Genomic DNA, 21,076 nt, shown 5'->3' with positions numbered 1-21,076 from the left:
CATATCGGTTGATAGAATACATTAATTTTATGTATTGATTGATTACATATGTGATTTTGTGTTTATATGCATTACTTGTGTATGGGAGGAGATAGGGGATGTACTCCACGGTTTAGGGGAAGATGGGGGATGTACCTCTAAACCGGTTAATGGTTTAGGGGAAGATGGGGGATGTACCTCTAAACCGGTTGTTGGAATGTTGATATAGCTCATATGCTTATCGGTTGAAGTGTTGATACAGCTCATATGCTTATCTGTTGTAGTAGTGATATAGCTCATATGCTTATCTGTTGTAGTAGTGATATAGCTCATATGCTTATCTATTGAAAAGTTTGTTTGATTTGATATAGCACTAAAATGTATATCATCATTGTTTGCGAAGTATGGGAGTAGTTTATGTGTTATTGATACAACACCATAATGTGTATCCACCTTGGATTTCGAAAGTGTTCTAGTGATGAACTATAATCTCATCAAACGTTCTGGCCAGAGTATTGAGCCTTGTTTTCAAACTCAAAGTTGAACAAAAATGAAAAAGTGAATTGTAATATAGACTTGGCTGTCATGGTAACGTAGGGAGATGTAAATGGAAGTGTCAGTGTTGACCATCTATCAGTTGCTAATCTTTTAGTCATTGTTCATGGTTGGTTTAGTGTATTTCTACTGGGCTGTGGCTCACCCTATATGGGAATATCATTTTCAGGTACAGGTAGCATGCCACCTCCAAGGACGTAGCTTGGGAGGCCAGAGGCGGACTTTTTGTTGTTTTACTTTTGATGTATTACATGTAAATTCAAGCCAAGGGCTTAACGTGTTTGAGTTAGTACTCTTTTGTTGTAACCAAGTGTTAACTTGGAAAGCTGTAAGCCCATAGGGCATTTGCTTTTGTTGTTAACATGTAATACTTTTTGTAATGAAACTCTGATAAATGAAAGAATGTGAAGCTTTTGAATATCAATGCATGTCTTATTTAGTGGGTTTAAAGTTATTATTTTGAGGACGTTACACCCTTCAAATTATTAATGAAGGCGGTTTGAAAGTCGGGTCAAACCTGAGCCATGCCCATTTACCTGCTGAAGCAGAAGATGTCTTCTTGTAATAACTTGGGATGTGTTAGGTAGACTCACATTGGCTTGTTTTTTCTTGGGTCATGCTTGCTGTGGCTCTGTACGCATGTTTGTGTGTTTAGACGTCGTGTGTGTTTGGAGGTATTATTATTATTTTTTCTAGACAAGCTCTGAGCAGTGCACTTGCTTCCTTTGTTTATTGACAGATGCAAAAGAAGTTGCAACAGTTGAAAGCTCCAAAAAAGAAGCAGCTTCAAGCTACAAAACTTAGCGTGGAGGGTCGTGGCATGGTCAAATACTTGTAGTTCTCTCCATGGGCCGAGCTATGCATGAAGTAGTGGGTTCAATTGAACCACTGAACTTTGAATTTTTCTTTTAGAATTATGTAGTATTATATAAATTTTTTGAGAGGTTTTTATAAATTGGCACCATTAAAATTGTTCAAAAGAATAGATTTATCAACAAAAAGAAGTTTGTTAAAAAAAATAATTAATTCTATGTTTATCATACTTTTATATTATTTTTTGTTTATAATACATAATTACTAATGGTTGAATATGAATGACTTATATGGATACCATTACAATAATCATTGTGTATGTCACACATTAGATATCATGTAAAAATATAGTGAGTGTAATTTTATTGACATAATAAATGTTATGATATCATTTTTTTTTATAATGATATAAAAAATTCGTACATTTGTATAAAATGATGTAATTCAATATGGACCTTTCACTTTAAAATAAACGATAGTTGACGGTTGGGGTAAAATTGATTTAAAATCAAATAGTTTAAGTATAAAATTGAAATTATAAGAAGTACATGGGTTAAATTGATCATCGAGATATAAATTGGAGGTAAAATAAATTTCCTCTTATTTATAACATCATTTTTGTGATTTTTTTATTTAATTTTTGTATAAATTTTATATATAAATAGCCTTTATGTAAAAAAAGAAAAAAAGAAAAAAACGAGAAATATGCTTTTTTTTTAAAACACGAAATTCTTAATTGAATCTTACAAAGAATAGTATTTCGTCACTAAATGCTCATTTCATCGTAAAAAAAATAAAAGAATAACATTTTTTGTAACTAATATATCTCATACCTACAAAGTAATTTTGTCCCTAAATTTGCCTCTAAAATTAAGCTAACATATTGCCCCGTCTCTCTCTGAAGTTCAAGGAATAGGGGTCAGTTGTTGGTGTTGGAAGAAGTTATGGAACCTTCAAATTCTGGCAAAATGGGCTTTATTTCTATGGAAATTAACTCATAGAATTTTACCTGCCAATGTTGCTTTAATTAATTTGATATTCGATGCCCAAGATGTTTGGAGGAAGAAGAATATGTGGAACATATTTGTTTTCAATACCCTTTTGCCAAGAACATTTGGAGGGGTTCACAATTGGGTTTGGATTTTGAATCTGGGCAAAGTTTATTGGTTCAGGAATGGATTGAGTGGTGGTTTCGAAATGCACCAGATGAGCAGGCTATAGTGGAAGTAATTAAGGTTTTATGGGGAATATGGATCCACAGGAACAAGGCTGTATTTCAAAAGGATATTGAGCATCCGAAACAGGGGGGATGTTTCTTTTTTTATTACTAACAGTGCTAGTTGGTGTCCAGATTCTATTGTGCACAAATTTTTGATTGATGGAGCATAGAGGCAACAATCATCTCAAGCTGGGGCTACATGGGCTGCGATGGCCTACAACAGAAATCCGATCATAAAGAAACAATTTTCTTTTACAGCATCTTCAGCACTAGTGGCGGAGGCAAAGGCATGTTTGGAGGTGCTCAAATGGTGTTCACAGCATCAAATTATGTCAGCCAATATCCTTACAGATTGTCAAATGCTGGTGTTAGCAAAAATTCTGCGTAGGCCCAATCGACAGTGATTGATCGACAAACTTAAACAGATTTAAAATAAACATAAAAGATCAGACTTTGTGGTGAGTTCTATGCCTTAAACAGATTAAAGACTTCCTTAGAGGGTAATTAAGTAAAGAAGGAATGGAACAGAATAGAATATATATTTATTCGATTAAATTGTCACTTGTTACTAATTACAAGAACTTAAACAAGAACAAAGAAATGAAAAATACAACAATCGACAGAAGAAAAGAAATGGGGTTTGGAAAATTACTTAATCTACTTCTAAAATGGCTAACTTAAGCTACTCCTAAATAATTCTTCACGATTTGTGAGTGGTGGTTGATTGATCGATCTCTTTTGTATTTCTTTTGGCCTATTTATAGGCTCAGCCACATGAAAGAAAAAGATAGCCTAAGCCCACGATTTCCTCAACATTATCTATATCCCATGTTTCATAGGAACCATTTTGCAGATATGGTACTTGATTTGATCTTGGCTCCTTGATCTTAGTAACTAACTTTCAAATTGCTACAATTGCTAATTTTTTAGCCCTCCATTTAACATGTCATCATGTTACGTCCTTAACAAATCTGTCATGTCATGTTAGCATGCCTATCGACAAAAATAATAATAGTAAAAACAAATGTGATCAAGGTCATTCTTTGAAAATAGTTTATAATTTCAATCGACAGACCATAATCGAACTTGGCCATAATTAATAGGCCACAATCAACAGAAAAATAAAATGTGGTGCAAGCAATGCCCCCCTCATTTAAATGGATTGAAGAATGAAATCCAATTAAATGATTTATAAGGCAATTTACCACAATCGACAGAAATATTTTATGGTGCAAATAATTCAAATTCTTGAAGAGTTATATTACACCCATAGTAATTTTTAATCTATCACTACCGATTGGCGAACACTCTATCTTTGGCTATGTCGAGTGACATAACAAATAGTCATATCCCTTATTTTTAAAATAAAACAATTCTCTATTGACCACATTTTGGCTAATTAAAGAGAATTCATTACATATAGCATTTTTCAACCCTTGCTTTTCAAACCATGTCATGAAAATTAATTTTTTGTGTGATCTACAAATCCAAAGTGGATGTTGGATCCCAAAACGCACATAATTGAATTTTATGAAAAATTCATAAATTTTGACACTTTGAACAGTGCCAAAAAATTCACATTCAATAAACGTTGGTTCATAATTTTCAACCATCTTTGGCTTAAAGTCATGCCCCCAAGTGAATTTTTACCATCATTTTGTGATAATTTTTTAACATTTTTTGAGAGAATGGTTTGTTCTTCTTTTTTAGCCATTTATGGATTGTCACTTTTTGCCACGTTTGGCAAAACATCATGCCCCCAGGTGAACCTTTATCATCAAAATTCTCAATATTTTTTGAGAGAAGGGATTATTTTTTAATTTTAGCCATTAATGGCCTATGAAAATTCTCCAAAATCATATTATCTTTATGACTTGATGTACTAGCCTTTCGAGTCACATATTTCAAAATATGTGTATTAACCGTATGAGCCACATTATTTTCATATCTTAATTTTTTATTGGCCATTATGCCTTCTAATTTTTGCTTCCAACATAGAATTTTTTTATCAATTAGTAAATTTGGCCTTTAAGTCAATAAATCTTTCTATCACACTAATTTAAATCTCTTTGCGTCAAATAGTACGAAGATGATGAAATTATTTAAAATCTTTGCCTATAAAGGGAATTAATTTCTTCTTTTAGGGCTAAAATTTCACTCCCGCACCAATAAATTTCATCTTCACAACGCCAAATTATTATTTTCACATCATTTGTCATGCCATTATGTTGACAATAAGTGGTAGAACCACCACCATAACACTGACAATTTTTAGAATATGAGACATTCCACTGATAATCTGTATCCATGGGAACACTACTACTCCATTAACGGTTTGTATCCATGGGTGCACATGATGTAAGCATACTTGTTGAAGGTATGATTCCATAAGGATAAATATGTTTCTTCATCATCATCACTCCAAGATAGAATGGTCCCATTGGGAGTGTCAATTTATGTTAGCAAAAATTATGTTTAGGCCCAATCAACAGTGATTGATTGACAGACTTAAACAGATTTTAAATAAACATAAAAGATTAAACTTTGTGGTTGAGTTCTATGCCTTAAATAGATTAAGAACTTCCCTAGAGGTAATTAAGTAAAGATGGAACAGAACAAAACAGAACAAAATATGTATTTATTCGATTAAATTGTCACTTGTTACTAGTTACCAGAACTTAAACAAAAACAAAGAAATGAAAAATACAACAATCGATAGAAGAAAAGAAACGGGGTTTAGAAAATTACATAATCTACTCCTAAAATGGCTAACTTAAGTTACTCCTAAATAATTCTTCACGATTTGTGAGTGGTGGTTGATTGATCGATCTCTCTTTGTATTTCTTTTGGCCTATTTATAGGCTCAGCACATGAGAGAAAGAGATAGCCTAAGTTCACGATTTCCTCAAGAAGCCCATTAATTCCTCAACATTATCCATATCCCATGTTTGATAGGAACCATTTTGCAGATTTAGTACTTGATTTGATCTTGGCTCTTTGATTTTAGCAACTAACTTTGAAATTGCTACAATTGCTAATTTTCTGGTCCTCCATTTAACATGTCATCATGTCATGTCCTTAACACATCTGTCATGTCACGTTAGCATGTCTGTCGAAAAAAATAATAACAATAAAAACAAATATGGTCAAGGTTATTCTTTGAAAATAGTTTATGATTTCAATCGACAGATTATAATCGAACTTGATCATAATTACTAGGCCACAATCGATAGAAAAATAAAATGTGATGCTCGTAATGCAATAAAATCAAAGATGGCTATAGAATGGGAGTTATATTCTATGTTGAAGGATATTAATTATCTTTGTAGTGTTTTGGATCATGTATGTGTTACTAAGGTAAATAGGAACGATGTTCAGTTTGCCCATGAGGCAGTGAACCTTAAGTAAAGGCTAATTTTATTTTGTACGTGAATATGTATGACTGCATCTATTCTATTATAATGAATGTCCTTATTTCCTCTCAAAAAAAAAAAAAAAATCAAAACAAAACAAAACAAAACAAAAAGTATCAAATCTAAATAATCAAACTCATTGTTTTTATGTTTATGTTTTGGCAGTATTGTTCGGGCTGTGGAACTCACTACGGATATTGTATCGATTATTCAAGCTGTTTTTTTTTAAGTCACTTTATGTAGATCATGCATACAAAAAAATAAGTCTGTCTGATATATACATATAGATACATAATTTTATCATATTCATTTTTCAAAAATTGTACGATCTATTTCAAAATCATTCATGTCATACTTTTGGGTAAATTACAAATACACCCACCGAGATTTGCTTAAAATACGAATTATCTACTGTGGTTTGGAAAATTACAAATACCTTTCTGTCAGAATTTTTTATTTAACAGAATTAATTGAAAAAGTGAAATTTCTAACTATTCACCTATACAATAATAAAATTATTTGAATTATTAATTGAAATAAAATTTTAGCATTATTAAAAACTGTTAATTAACTTGATGATTTATTAATAAAAGGACCTATTTGTTATAAAATTAGAAATCTTAGGGGACATAATGTAATTTCTAGAACCACAGGTTTGCTTAAAATATGAATTGCCTCCTGCGGGTTGGAAAATTACAAATACCTCCCTGTCAAATTTTTTTATTTAACAAAAGTAATTGAAAAAGTGAAAATTCTAACTATTCACATATACAATAATAAAATTATCTGAATTATTAATTGAAATAAAATTTTAATATTATTAAAAACTGTTAATTAACTTGATGATTTATTAATAAAAGAACCTATTTGTTATGAAACTAGAAATCTTAGGGGACATAATGTAATTTCTAGAACCACAGATATAGCGATCTCGGTTTTGACTCGTCTCTTGTTGTATTCCGGACTCGGGTTGGTTTGGTTTTGAATGGTTATTCATGTCTTGTTTCCCTTGTCTTTCCCTTATGTTGGTTATTGGATTGTAATTGTGTATTTGGAACAGGTTGGTTGTTTGTTTTTCCAAACTTTTGTTGCCCAGAATTTTGCTCCTCCGCTCGAGCGGCCATTCTCGCTCTCGAGCGGGATGTGTCAACTCTCAGTATGTTTTGCAAACCTGCAAAATACTGGGATAGTGTATTCGATGCTCGAGTGGAGCTTTTCACGCTCGAGCAAACTGCCTGTATAATAGTCCGTGGATGTGACATTTTAAATCACTTTTTCAGCTCTCTCTCTCTCTCTCTATCTCTCTCTTTCTCTCTAAAACTCTACAGAATTTCAGATCTTGACCATCTCTCTCTAAAATACACCTTCTCTCTACTATTTCATCTAGATCCATGGAGATCTTCACCCTAGTGTCTTTGAGAAAAAAGGTAGAGCACCTCAAGAGCTTCATTTTGATCCAAGTAGAAGTTGGTTTCGACATCTTTGAAGTTCCTCCTTGTTGTTGGGTCTTCTACACTTGAGGCAGGGATTTTCCATGTCACGTCCTCAAAATAAACCCATTATATATTTATCATCGACATGCAATATTTAAAGAAAACAATTCATTATCTCATTCATCAGAGTATTACTAAATAAAAGCATTACATGTAACATCAAATTAAATGCCCTACGGGCTTACATCTTTCCAAGCCAACACTTGGACACCAAAAATATGAGTTCTAACTCAAATACAAGTAAAGCCCTAGGCTTGAATGTTTACATGTACTATCAAATAAAAACAACTAACTGAAGATAGTCTTCAAAATCCAAAAGTCAAATCCTTCCAAGCTAAGTCCTTGGAGGTAGCTTATCATCTGAACCTGAAAATAATGTTCCCGTATAGGGTGAGCCACAGCCCAGTAGAAATATACTAAACCAAATATAAGCATTGAATAAAGCAATAGCATTCAACAGATGGTTAACCAAGATAATCAATTATATCATTATACAGTCTCATGACACTAATGTCTAAGACACATTTCACTTTCCATTATTATCAACATGGCTCAGAACCTGGCCAAACTTACAACAGTGAACTATATATCATATTCGCATTACTTTCAATATCAACAAAACAAATCAGACCCAGGCTCATGTCAAAACACTTCATACTTCTCGTTTGATACACATTTTAGTGCTGTATCAATAACATGTAAAAACACTTCAATATCAATAAGCACACATAATAGTGATGCTAATGGAGTCCATCCCCTATCTCCTCCCAAACAAAATCCGGTTTAGAGGTCCATCCCCTATCTTCCCCTAAACCGTGGAGTACATCCCCTATCTCCTCCCAAACAAAATGCATATACAATGTATTAAACACTTGTCATATACAACACACAATCAATACATGTATTTTCTGTATTAATTCAACAGTCTAAATCAATGACTTAACCAATGCGATTAGTTTCAGTTTTCCCTAATCCACATGCAATGTCTACAACAATCACGACTATCCTCCACCGATAGCCCAAAACAGTTATTTCTAAACAGGAAATAAATGTATCAACTAACATAATTCCAACATTTTCATAGGTGAGTGATTAAACTACCAACTACACCACTTAATCAATAAATTCATTAATTCCATGAATTCAACTAAATTCCCCCAATTTTCCCTAAATTAATTATATAAATTAATTTATTACAATAACTAGGGTTTTTCCCAAAATTACCAAACAACCCCCAACATATCAAAATACCAAAACTTAGAACAAAACCTATAATATGGAGTAGGAAATCCCTACCTCGAAGTGAGGAACTCAAATGGAGATGATGACCAAAGACCAACGTGCTCCAAATCGCAAGTTTTTCAGATTAAAACGAAGCCCTCAACCCACTCTAACTTTTTAATAAAGGACCAAGGTTAGATACTCACCCTAGGTAGATCAATTCTTAGAGAGAAGACAAGTTTAGAGAGAGAGAGAGAGAGAAAAACTCTCAAGGGGCGGTTTTTAAAAGTTAAGAAAGAAAAAGTAGGTCAAAAAGTGATCCAAAAAGTGAAATCTCGGACTGATATAGTCGACTCCCCGCTCGAGTGTCCAAACTCCCGCTCGAGCGTCGAATACGCACTCCCAGTACTTTTGCAGAACCAGGTCCCCGCTCGAGCGTCTAACTCCCCGCTCGAGCGGCACTCACACACTTCCGCTCGAGCGTCCAATCCCAAGCTCGAGCGTCCAACACTGCACAGGAAATACTGGATGGTTGATAATCCCGCTCGAGCACCAAAACCCCCGCTTGAGCGGACAAACAACAAAAGAAACCCTGCTCGAGCGTCAAACTCCCCGCTCGAGCGGACAGGTCAAAATCTGGGTAACTAGTTTTGGCATCTAAACTCAACCGACCTGTAACAGACCCGCCCAACACATCCTATAACTCAAAATACAAAGAGATTAAAGGACAACAACAACCAATATATAATGACAGGATCCACGGAACCTAAGTTCGGATACAATAATCTAAAGGGAAAAGACCGGGGTCGCTATATTCTACGCTCTCATATGGTTTTTAGCTTAGTTATTTGTTATTGTGTATAGATGATGAGATTTGGGAGAAGATTGAACAAACCTAGGGTTTGGGTAGGAAATGAAAAGATGGGTTTTTGATGAATATGGAATAAATGGATATGAGGTTTGAACACAAGATCATGTTATGCCAAAATCGTTGATTTTGGTCTTTGGGTTGATATTTGGAGAAAATGGGATTTTTCCCTAATTTGATTAAATTATTATTTTGTATAAATAATTGGAATTGGCATTGAAAATGTGAAATTGAATGGCTATTGATATAGATGGTGGAATTGGATATGTATTATCTCACACCTTTGGAAGTTTTGAATAAACTATTTATCTTGAGATTGAATATCTCTTTAGAAATAATTTTATTGGGCTATCGGTGGAGGATGGCTATGTTTGTTGTAGAAATTGCATGAGGATTGGGTGATTTAAAACTAATCCATTGTTGGTTGTCATTAAATATGCCACGTTTTATATACATTGTATATGTATGTTTGTTGGGAGGAGAAAATGGATGTACTCCAGGTATGATTACGTTTATAAATACATTGTATATGTATGCTTGTTTAGGAGGAGAAAGGGGATGTACTCCATATGTGATTATATTTATAAATACATTGTATTTGTACGTTTGTTTGAGGAGGAGAAAGGGGATGGACTCCATTGAAAATAAGCTGGCCGGAGTGTCCTGGGTGAAAGTCCCAAAATCTTATATATATAGGTGCCGAATCCCGCGGACAAAATATTCGTAAAATGGCAGGTTTGAAGTGTGTAATTGGGAAAACCATTGAGTTGTAGTCTCAGTTTGGTTGTTGTTCTGTATGATTGGGAAAAATCATTGAGTTATAATCTCAGTTTGGTTGTTGAAAGATAATGAACTTAACTCATGGATTGAGATGGGTAGTAGAACTGCAAATGAATTAAAGGAAAAAGGGATTATGATCCAAACGTTGGTGTATCATGAGAATATGGATTTGAGATTGTTTTATCTCCAGCATTGTTTATGCACATGGTACATATTCCTTTACTAAATCTCATATATTGTGTTAGATTATTTCTAATGGGCTGTTGGCTCACCCTGTATGGGAAAATCATTTTCAGGTACAGGTGATATGCTTCCACCAAGGCAATAGCGTGGGTGGACTTTGGGGAAGTTAGTGGTTCTTTATTTTGTTTTGTAATTTGTAAAGCTAAGGGCTTAAGATGTTATGAGCGAGATTCACTTTTCTTGTAATCAAGCTAAGACTTGGGGAGATGTAAGCCTATAGGGCATATGAGTTGGATTTATTGTATTATTTTGAGGGCGTAACAACAAAGGTAATTTGTAATTTAAGTAAATCTCAGAGGGTGTGTTTGCAATTTATTATTATCTTTTTTTTAGACAAACGTTATAAAACTATATAGTTAGGGATATTGTGTATGAATAATATATACAAAAAGACCTAAAAATGAATAACTCAAGTTATCAAAAGGAGCACAATAATGAACCCTATAGGCGATCTAATAACTGTCATTGATTTAATGCACCTATCACTCACGATAAGAAAATATAGTCATTATTGTCAATAAATTTTCCATGTTACCTTTTGGTTTAAAATCAACAACAATTATTTTTTGATAAATTTTCTTTTTAAGTGTTTTATTTCATCTTTTTTTTTTTTTGAGTATTTTATTAGGTCCTATTTAATATAATATGACCAAATCATCCTTTTAACTTTTTGCATATTTTTTCATTTTGAAACTAATACACAATAAAAAAAATAATAATAATAGTCCCTCATTCCATGGAGAAAGCTATCCCTTATTCTATTAAAAAAATCTCTCCCCTATGAATTAGGAGAAAATCACTCCCTTAACATACCAAAAATCTCAAATTATGAACTTTCAATTTTTTTTATGATGTGAAAATTTTAAAAATAATGCAACAAAAAATTTGAACGAAAATCAAAATATAATGCGAATATTCACAGTAAACAACAAACATACAACTAATTTTCGAAAAAACAAAACACATCAAAATACAATGTAAATGTTCACAATAAATAACAAATAACAAACATACAACTAACCTTCGAAAAAAATAAAACTCATACTAAAATACAATGTAAATGTTCACAATAAACAACAAATAAGAAACATACAACTAACCTTCGAAAAAACAAAACTCATATCAAAATACAATGTGAATGTTCACACTTTACAATTAACATACAACTAGCCTTATTAAAAAAATAAAATAAACTCATATCAATGTGAATATTTACACTTCAATATGAAAATATGAAACAAAAATAAAATTTAAAAAAAGTAAAAATCGACTATTTCAATTATTCAGTGGTAACAAAAATGATTATTCAACTAACAACATATTAACAAAAATAACAAACATACAACTAACTTTTTGAGAAAACAAAACTCATATCAAAATACAATGTGAATGTTTATAATTTACAATTAACATACAACTAGCCTTAAAAAACTAAATTGATACAAATGTGAACATTCACATTGCAACATGAAAACATGAAGCAGAATTGAAAGAAATAAAAACCGACTATTCCGATTATTTAATGACAACAAAAAATAATTGTTCAAACAACAAGTATAGTTCATCAAACAATATATAACAAATCATCAAACAATATATAAAAAATTATCAAATAATTCATATATATTGACGCACCTTTTTAAAAAAAATTTGTATATAATTAACGCCGGTATAATACCGGTGAATAAACAACACAATAACGGTGACTACATAAACCGACGAAGAGACTACGGTTTATGTGCAACAATGGCAAAAAAATGATTGTTCATCGCCGATTTACCATTATCTCTGTTGCGAGTCCATCATTATCTCTATCGTTGGTCTACAACTAACCTTCTATTCTAAATATTCTTCCATAGCAAGACTATAACGCCCTCAAAATAAACCCATAAAACATACAATATTGACATGCTTAGACATAAGAGAATAAAGCATAATTACATTTTATCAGAGTATTTCTTACAAAAGGTTTTACATGTTGACAACAAAAGTAAATGCCCTAAAGGCTTACAACTTTTCAAGTCAACACTTGGTTACAAAAAGATAGTACTAGCTCTACACAAAATAAGCCATTGGCTTGATGTACATGTAATACAACAAAAATAACCAAAAGAGTCTTCAACTCCGACAACCATCCAAGCTAAGATCTCGAAGGCGGCATAATACCTGAACCTGAAAATAATGTTCCATATAGGGTGAGCCAACGCTCAGTAGAGATATGCTAAACATAATATGAGCAATAACTAAAACATCAGCATTTGATAAATGTTTAACTCACATAAATCAATTCATAACCCATTTCAATTACATGACAAATATGTCCATGTTTCATTTCATTTTCCATTTCTTATCCAATTTCTCAATTCATAACTGTAGACACCCCATTTTTGACCGACCTTAAGACTCAGACCTCATCGATTGAGCCCTCGGTGATGGCGCATGTTGTGCTCGTTCTGAGGTTTCGGAGTTTCGACTGAGAGCCTTACCCCCGGACCTCAGGACCCTTTTGTACTCTGCCTCGGTTTGCGAACCAGGTCTTGTTTTCTCTTCCCGAAGGGAGGGAGAGGTCTCGTAGACCATCTCTCAATGGCCGTAGGCTACTTTTCATGGTCGTAGGCCACTTTTCCCATTTGGAGACCAGTTTTCGATTTTTGGAGCCGTCGGCCGTGCGGCTCGGTTCGGGACCGTTTAACTTTCTCCATTTGGTATGGTTTTTGGCACACACCTTGCTTTCCCTCTTTAGAGGGACACTGTGGCCCGAGAGACCACATTTGTGGTCGCACGCCACTTTCGTTGCTTAACAGCCTGTTTTCGGGGCACCCGGCTGCGTGTTTTGCCCCCCCGAACACTCGTTTTTGCATCCGTCTTGGTTCATTTTTGGCATGGACCTTGTTTTCATTGTTTGGGAGGTGGTACAAGGGTGGGAGACCACCTTTTCTCCTTGGAGACCACTTTTCCCCCGCCAGCTGGTTTTCTTGTCAGGAAGCCAGTCTCCTTGGTCTTTGAGCCACATTTACTGGTCTCCCACCATACCACTAGCTTGCATTCGGTTGAGAGACCACCAAATAGAGCCACCGACCAGTTTTCTTTGAGTTGAAACTTTTGAACTGGTCAACCGACCAAGGGAAGTGCCTAGCCGACCACCTGAACTGGTCGGCCTGCTCCCTCCAGTTTTGTCTCTGTGAGTGCTTGCCAACTGTGCCAGCTGGAAGGCACAGACTGCATCCTCCATACACTTCAACCTTGTTTTTTAGCTTCTTTGAGAAGCTTTGGTCCCTTTTGGCTATAAGAGAGGCCCTCATCTTCCTTAGCACAGGTTCAGAACTTCTTGGAAGGCAAAATATATATCTCCCTATATATCTCTCCATTTTGGCTCCAAGTGTGCATGGTTCTTGGCCTATTGCACCACACCTCATAACCACACACCTCCACCATTGATCTAAGGTTCTTGGAGGGTACTTTCAAAGGTTAAAGGTTTGGTTTTTGGTCCCAAAACCTGCTGGTTTTTGCTAAGCTCCAAGGGTAACTCATTTCCCCTCTTTTAAGCTTTATTTTGATCCATCTGTTAGCCTTATTTGCATGCATATTTGAGCTTTGTTGTCAACTGAAAAAAATCTTGTTTTGAGGTCCTTTTGATGTTTGTTTAAGGCCCTTTTGGTGTTGAGGGTCTTCTACCCTCTTGCATGCTTGTTTTAGCCTTGTTTTGTGCCATGCCATAAAGCCTTCGAGCTAGTTCTTACTTGGCCTTTTAACCACTGAAATCCAGTGGATTTTCAGTGGTTGTTATGTGGTTTTGAGGTCCTAAACCAGAGAGGGGTGACCCTCTCTCTTGTTGTCATGTTTACTAGCATTTTTGGCCTATCAAAGGAGCATACATTTGCATGTTTTCAAAGCTTGGTTCAGGCCCTTTTTGGTGACTTTTAGGACCTGTCTAGACTCTGTCTAGGGCTGGTTTGGTCCCTTTTTGTTTGCTTCTTGCATGTGCAGAATAACCCCTCTTATAGCCTATCAAAGGAGCATGACATTCTTGCATGCATTGATCATGCTTCAGTGGATATTTGGGCTTTATTTGGCATGTCATGTCTCTGACTTTTGCTGGTTTGGTAGCCTCTCACATGCTTCATATGCTTGTAGTGTAACTCATGCTTACTAGCTTAGAATGCATGTTGTTTTGGCCCTTGATTCTAGCACATTTTGGCCATGCTCTAAACTGATTTTATTCATGATTTGGGCTGCCTTAGCTTTGTTTTGAGGTCCCATGGTCGAATGATGCTTGTCATGCATGCTTGTAGTGTAATACCCTTACCTAGCTTCGAGTTTTGAAGCCTCTTGCATGCTTAACTTGAGTTGTTTTCATGTTTTGGCATCATTGAACATGTTATTTCAGAGCTTATACTTGTCCCTTATTCCCATGTTTTTCACTCTTTAAATGCGTTTGAGAGTTGTGCTTGTTTGCCTCATTTTTGGGCTATTGCATGAGCTTCATTTTTGTGCATTGCAAGCCATCATTTTAATCCATTTTGCCACTGTTTTGGGTCTGCATAGGGACTATTTGGGGTTGGTTTGGTCATTTGGGCATCGCTTTTGTAGTGACCCTCATTCCCCGCCTTAACCTTATGCATGAGCATCAGTATAATCTTGTTTTGCTAAGCTTGCATCAGTGACTTCTGACTTGTTTTACCTAGAATAAGATTCTTGTCTTGGTTTGTACTTATGTGAATTTGCCTGTTAGTCTTGTTCCTTTCCTAGTAAGTCTAGCCGAGGTCACCTTGAGCCTAGAACCACCTTGGAACCACTTTGGTTGACCTTTACCTTCGTCCTAGCATATTGGTCGCGATGTCATTATCTAGGCCGAGGTGTGTATCACCAAGGCCGAAATGTGTATCATCTAGGCCGAGATGTTATCCTTGAACCCAAGTGATCTTGTTCTTGGATTGGTACGACCTAGACCGAGGTGTGGCACATCTAGGCCGAGGTGTGGCACAGCTAGGCCAAGTGTTGTCCTTCCTAGCTGGGATCATTGATACCTTACCTGTCAGAGCCGATGATGTCACCGATGTCATTATCTTGCCAGAATGCCCATGCCGCTTTACATGTTGAACACCCTTTCGCCATGCTTTTGTCTGGTCTGTCAGCCACTTTTGAGGAAACCCAACCGATCGCTGCCACGTGCCCCAGCAGAAGGTTAAGCCTAGAACCAGACGAAAGAACCTATCATTTTGTATCATATCTTGGCCTTTTAGAGAGAGAAGCTCTAGGAGGAAGAAGAAGTTTTAGAGTGAGAGGGTAGATCTTCGAGCTTGATTCCTAGAGATCAAACCGTTAATTCGTGTATTGAGGTTAGGTTCTTGACCTACTCTTGTTAGGTTCTCAGGATGTATCGTGTACACTCCTGGGCAGTTGTTTTTAGGCCTCCTCTCACGATTTCAGCGTGCTTGAAATTTATCCCAGGTTACGTCGTGTACGCACCTGGGCGGTTGTTTTCGGACCTCCTCTCACGATTTCAGCGTGGTTTGAGTGTCCCTTTCGTCACACGATTTTAGCGTGTTTGGAATTCATCCCAGGTTACGTCGTGTACGCACCTGGGCAGTTGTTTTCGGACCTCCTCTCACGATTTCAGCGTGGTTTGAGTGTCCCCTTCCTCATACGATTTCAGCGTGTTTGGAATTTTTCCCAGGTTGCGTCGTGTACGCACCTGGACGATTGTTTTTAGGCCTCCTCTCACGATTTCAGCGTGGTTTGAGTGTCCCCTTCCTCACAAGATTTCAGCGTGTTTGAAATTTATCCCAGGTTGCATCGTGTACGCCCTTGGGCATTTTGTTTTCAGGCCTCTTCTCACGATTTCAGTGTGGTTAGAGTGTCCCATTCCTCACACGATTTCAGCGTGTTTGGAATTTATCTCCGGTTGCGTGGAACGCGCTCTTGATTGGTTTTCTTTGTTCTTCCTCCTCTCACGATTCCAGCGTGGTTGGAGTGCATTACTCCTTTTGCATCTATTGCTCTATCTGTTACATCCATTGCATCATATCTGTTTTATTCCAGTTAAGGAGACCTTAAATCCTCTAAAGGTGTAATTCCTTTGGTGTTTGTCGTGCCTGAACGACTTCCAGTGGTCTAGTATAGCCACCTACCTGTGTTAGCGGTGAGTTCCTAGGAGACTAGCTGAGACGGTGAAAACTAGAGTTCGAATGGCTCATTGCCTAGAACGTAAAGGTTTGGGATTTTCGAGAATAAAGTCTAGTTTAAATACCCAAGGGTATATCCTCGGCTTGAAATCTGTATGGCAGCCCCATAGATTGAGATAGCATGTGTATGTGCCTCAATTCTGGATACTGAACCAACCTAGTTTGTCACCCTGTTGGAGAATAGGGAAAGCTGTGACCATAGTCAGGGAGAAAAGTAGTACCTGTGGTTCAACCAAAAAGAAGCAAAGGACCCCCAGCAGCATAAGTGTGGACGCGCCCTCGGGCTTTATGCCACCACAGTTCGGACTCCCTTTTGTGTCACGGTTCTTAGTCTGAACCAAAGAGTCTAAATCCGGCAAATCGTTTGGAGAAAACAGATTTTTAGAGAAGAAGTGCCAAACATGGACTGCTTTGCCAGATATAGAGTCGCCACCTAAATATTTTTTAATGGGGGAATTTAGGAAACCCTGACTCGTTTGCCTAAGGCCATGTGTCCGTCATTTCCAAAGTTGCCTCGGCTCGGGAACTTGGGTACGATTGGGAAAGGTTAGCTATGAGCACCCCCTCTCGCCCGATCCGAAGATTGACTTCTACTAACCATGATATCTAATTTTGAAAACGTTATGTGTTCTTATTCCGGTTAATTAGCTAGAATTACTATGTGATGCGCACAGCAAAACAAGTATAGACTAGATCGCCTAATTTGGAACAAAGCATCGTATATCCGTTCGTTTGGAAAATGTTTTGAAATTTGCTACTTGCGAGTAGGCTAAAACACAGATTTTGATTAGCTATTCCAACTCAAGCAATCCAACCTTCACCCATAGGCATTCAGGCAGTTCATATCACATAAGTATCTAGCCACATGGTAAGCATGCTGTCATGTTAACATTCACACTCGTGCGAGATGCTAAAGCACAAAATACTTACAGTGTACTCCAAGCCAAAACAAAGAACTCGTTAGCAATCAATGTATAATCCAAGTCCATGTTAAGTGCCTAATGCAACGCATATAGAATGCAATTAGGATAGGCTTGGCTAATCCTAGGATGGCATGTGAAATGCAACCATTTGATGCACATACTCAAGTTAGATTTGAAATACTTATGCAATTAGCATAATGCGCTGAGCCCGGTGCATGCAATACTGATGAATGATGCACACATGCATAGCATAAGGTATGCTAAATTAAATATGCCCTAATACTAACCATCAAAGCAGGTAAGTAAAAAGGAGAAAGAAGTGGGGGTTGGAAAACATGCACACACGCACCCACACTTATTACAAATTCGCCCTCGCTCGGAGGGACCAAAAGAATAATACAATTAATTAACCTACAAGCTAATTAATTATTACAGACAAATTAAACTAGTTAAGCAAATTAACTATTCTAATAAAACAGTAAACAGCCTCGGGAAGAGGGCCCAATGTAATGCATGCTCGGTTCCGTTTGGAAGTCCACTGCCATGCACAAGTTGCCTCTGTTTTTACTGTTTGGCACCTCTGAAAATTGCACAAACTCCAAGGTTGCTTCTCTGAGTGCTGTGGAACACCACCGGCCATAAGGAATGGTCACCGGCCATGGGGAATGGTCATCGACCACCTGTGGAGATATCGGCCACAAATTGTTGGTCGGTCGGCACTATATGTAGCCGACCGGCCAAAACTTCCTGCAGAACCTGTTTTGACAGTAACAGAGGGCAAAACAAGGCATGGCAATGCATTTCAAGCAAATGTGAGCACCAACACATCCCTTATCGTGTTTGTGACTTAAAAGGACATGGTTCTCGATTCTCGGACCACCAATCGCGCATTTCAATGCGTGATGGCCCAAGAAACCAAGTATGCACTTTGATTTCAAATGAGATGCACATCAAACAAACAAGTGAGGCTCAACCTCTATCATACTCAATTCAAGAGGCAAAGGATGCGTGCCAATGCAATGCAACCTAGGCATGTTAACTAAGTATGCAACATGGGCATGCAATGCACAATGCATACTAGGCATACAACCTATGTAAGCAAGCATGCAAGGCATGAGGCAATGCAAACCAACAAATGTGCAAGATGCAATGTGGATGTTCAAGCATGCAACAACACATGGAGCAAACATGTTAAACAACCTAAACATGTAACAACACACAAGGTGAGCATGCAACAACATGCGAATAATGGACTTAAACTAATTTGGGCAGCTCTATACTAAGCCCAAAACAGTGGCCAATTGCTAAGAAAATGAGAACCAAATAACATGCAAGCATGCATGCACACAAGGACCAACACTTAGGCATTGAAGAGCAACTCTCAAGCACGCTTAAGAGGATGAAAACATGGACAAATGGCATGCATTATAAGCTCTGAAAATCAAGTCATGAAAGGTGCCAAACCAACTAGACAAGACAAACAAGGCATGCAAGCAAAGCCAAAATTCAAGGCAAGCCAAAGGTGTATTGAACTACACTTAGCAAAATCGAACATGGCATGAATTAAGCAACCAAAATCAAAGTTTTAGCATATTAAGACAACGCCAATAACATCTAGATGGCATCTAAATGGCTTAAACATGCAAGCATGCACAAGGGTCTAAACAAGAGGCATAAGACAACAACCTTTTAACACATTAAAGGGGCATCAAATGCAAGCATGTCATGAGGACTGAAATGACATGTTAAATGGTTCCAAACCACTGGAATAATGCAAGTAATGCATGCTCATGGTTCATACACTTAAGGCTTACAAGCCAAGAATGCAAAGAGGCTAAACAAAGCATGGCAAGCATGGCTAAGACAACCTACATCAGACCTTAAGCATGGCAAAACGAGCCTAAAATCTTCACAAAGCTTGGCCAAAACAAGCAAGCATGGTAATCTACATGCTAAGTACATGTTAAGGCAAATGATGGCATTACAAGACATGTATGCTAAACAAGCATGGTGCGCCTAAACCAACATAAAACAGTGCTATAGCATGGCAAAATAACACTAAATAGCAGCTAAGATATGGCCAACATGAAACTAAATAAGATGCTCACTCAAGAGGCTAAAATGGCCTTTTTCAAGGACAACAAGGAGAGGGGGTGGCCCTCTCCTTCGCAGGACCTCAAGGCGCCATCCTCACCACTGAAATCCCTTAAGATTTTAGTGGTGAGGAGGCCCAAACAAGGTGGTCCCGGAGCTCAACCAAAATGGCACAAAATGGGGCCAAACAAGCCCTAAGAGGGGTCAAACAACCCCAAAACTCGAAACACTCTTAAAAAACTATTTAGAGTAGGCCAAAACAAGACTTTTATATGTTATACACAAAGTCTAAAAACAGTTGCAAGATAGGTGAAAAAGCTATGCAAAAATGGAAAAAAAGGGATAAGATTGTTACCCTTGTAGACCCTCTTCAAAAATGGAAGACCAGCAGCTTCCTTAGGTTCAAACCAATCCAAAACCTCCAAGGACAAGCCCCTTATGTCTCAGCAACTAAGGTATGGTGTAATGGTAGGTGTTTGTGTGCAAAACTAAGACTAAACACACACAAAACACTCAAAAGAGGGAGAGATATAGAGATAGAGTATGAACAAACCCTAACCCTAAAACTCAAAGCTCTGAAAAATTTTGTAACCCTAATGGAGGGAGAAGAGGCTTCCTCTTATAGACAATCCCTCTTGTAAAGCTTTCCAAACAAGCTAGTTAAGAGGGAGATCCCTCCATACACGTGTATGGAGGGGAGCAAAGTGTATGCCAGCTAGCACAGATGGCATAAAAATATCTGCAAAAGCAGATGAACAGTGGTCGGCCAGCCAAAAATGCAATTTGACCAAAATAGATGGCCGGTCGACCATCTAGAGTGCCGGTCGGCCAAACATTTGGCCGATGGCAACAAAACACAACCGGTGGCCTCAAGCCATGGCCGGTGGAGTGTGAGGATGGCCAACAAGCCATTCCCTGCCCTCCAAAGCAAAAACACAAGTGTTTGGTGCAAAACCAAACACAAAACAGTTGAGTCGAGAGATCCTGAGGCAAGGCGCGTAGCCGAGACCTCCGGGAACTCAAGACGAACAAAAACAATGATAATCACCGACTGTTCAAACGGTGACGTCCAAGTCTTGAGTACGGTCAAAAATGGGGTGTCTATAATAAGATGAGTCATCACCAATTGCCCCTGCAAGGCACGATATTGTATGTACGGTTCATTTGAAGCTGGTGCGACCAGACGAACCGGACGGTATTGTATTCTCCGTGTGAGACGTAATGAGAGTTGTATAATTCTCCTACATCATAACTGCATGAAATGTAGTTTGATTTGCCTTCTTGCTTAAA

The sequence above is a fragment of the Camellia sinensis genome, chromosome 11 (genome assembly GCF_055761805.1).
Source record: "Camellia sinensis isolate YWXY chromosome 11, ASM5576180v1, whole genome shotgun sequence".
In the NCBI taxonomy this organism is placed as follows: domain Eukaryota; kingdom Viridiplantae; phylum Streptophyta; class Magnoliopsida; order Ericales; family Theaceae; genus Camellia; species Camellia sinensis.
The sequence above is the reverse complement of the archived record's forward strand: the minus strand, read 5'-3'. Positions refer to the sequence as shown.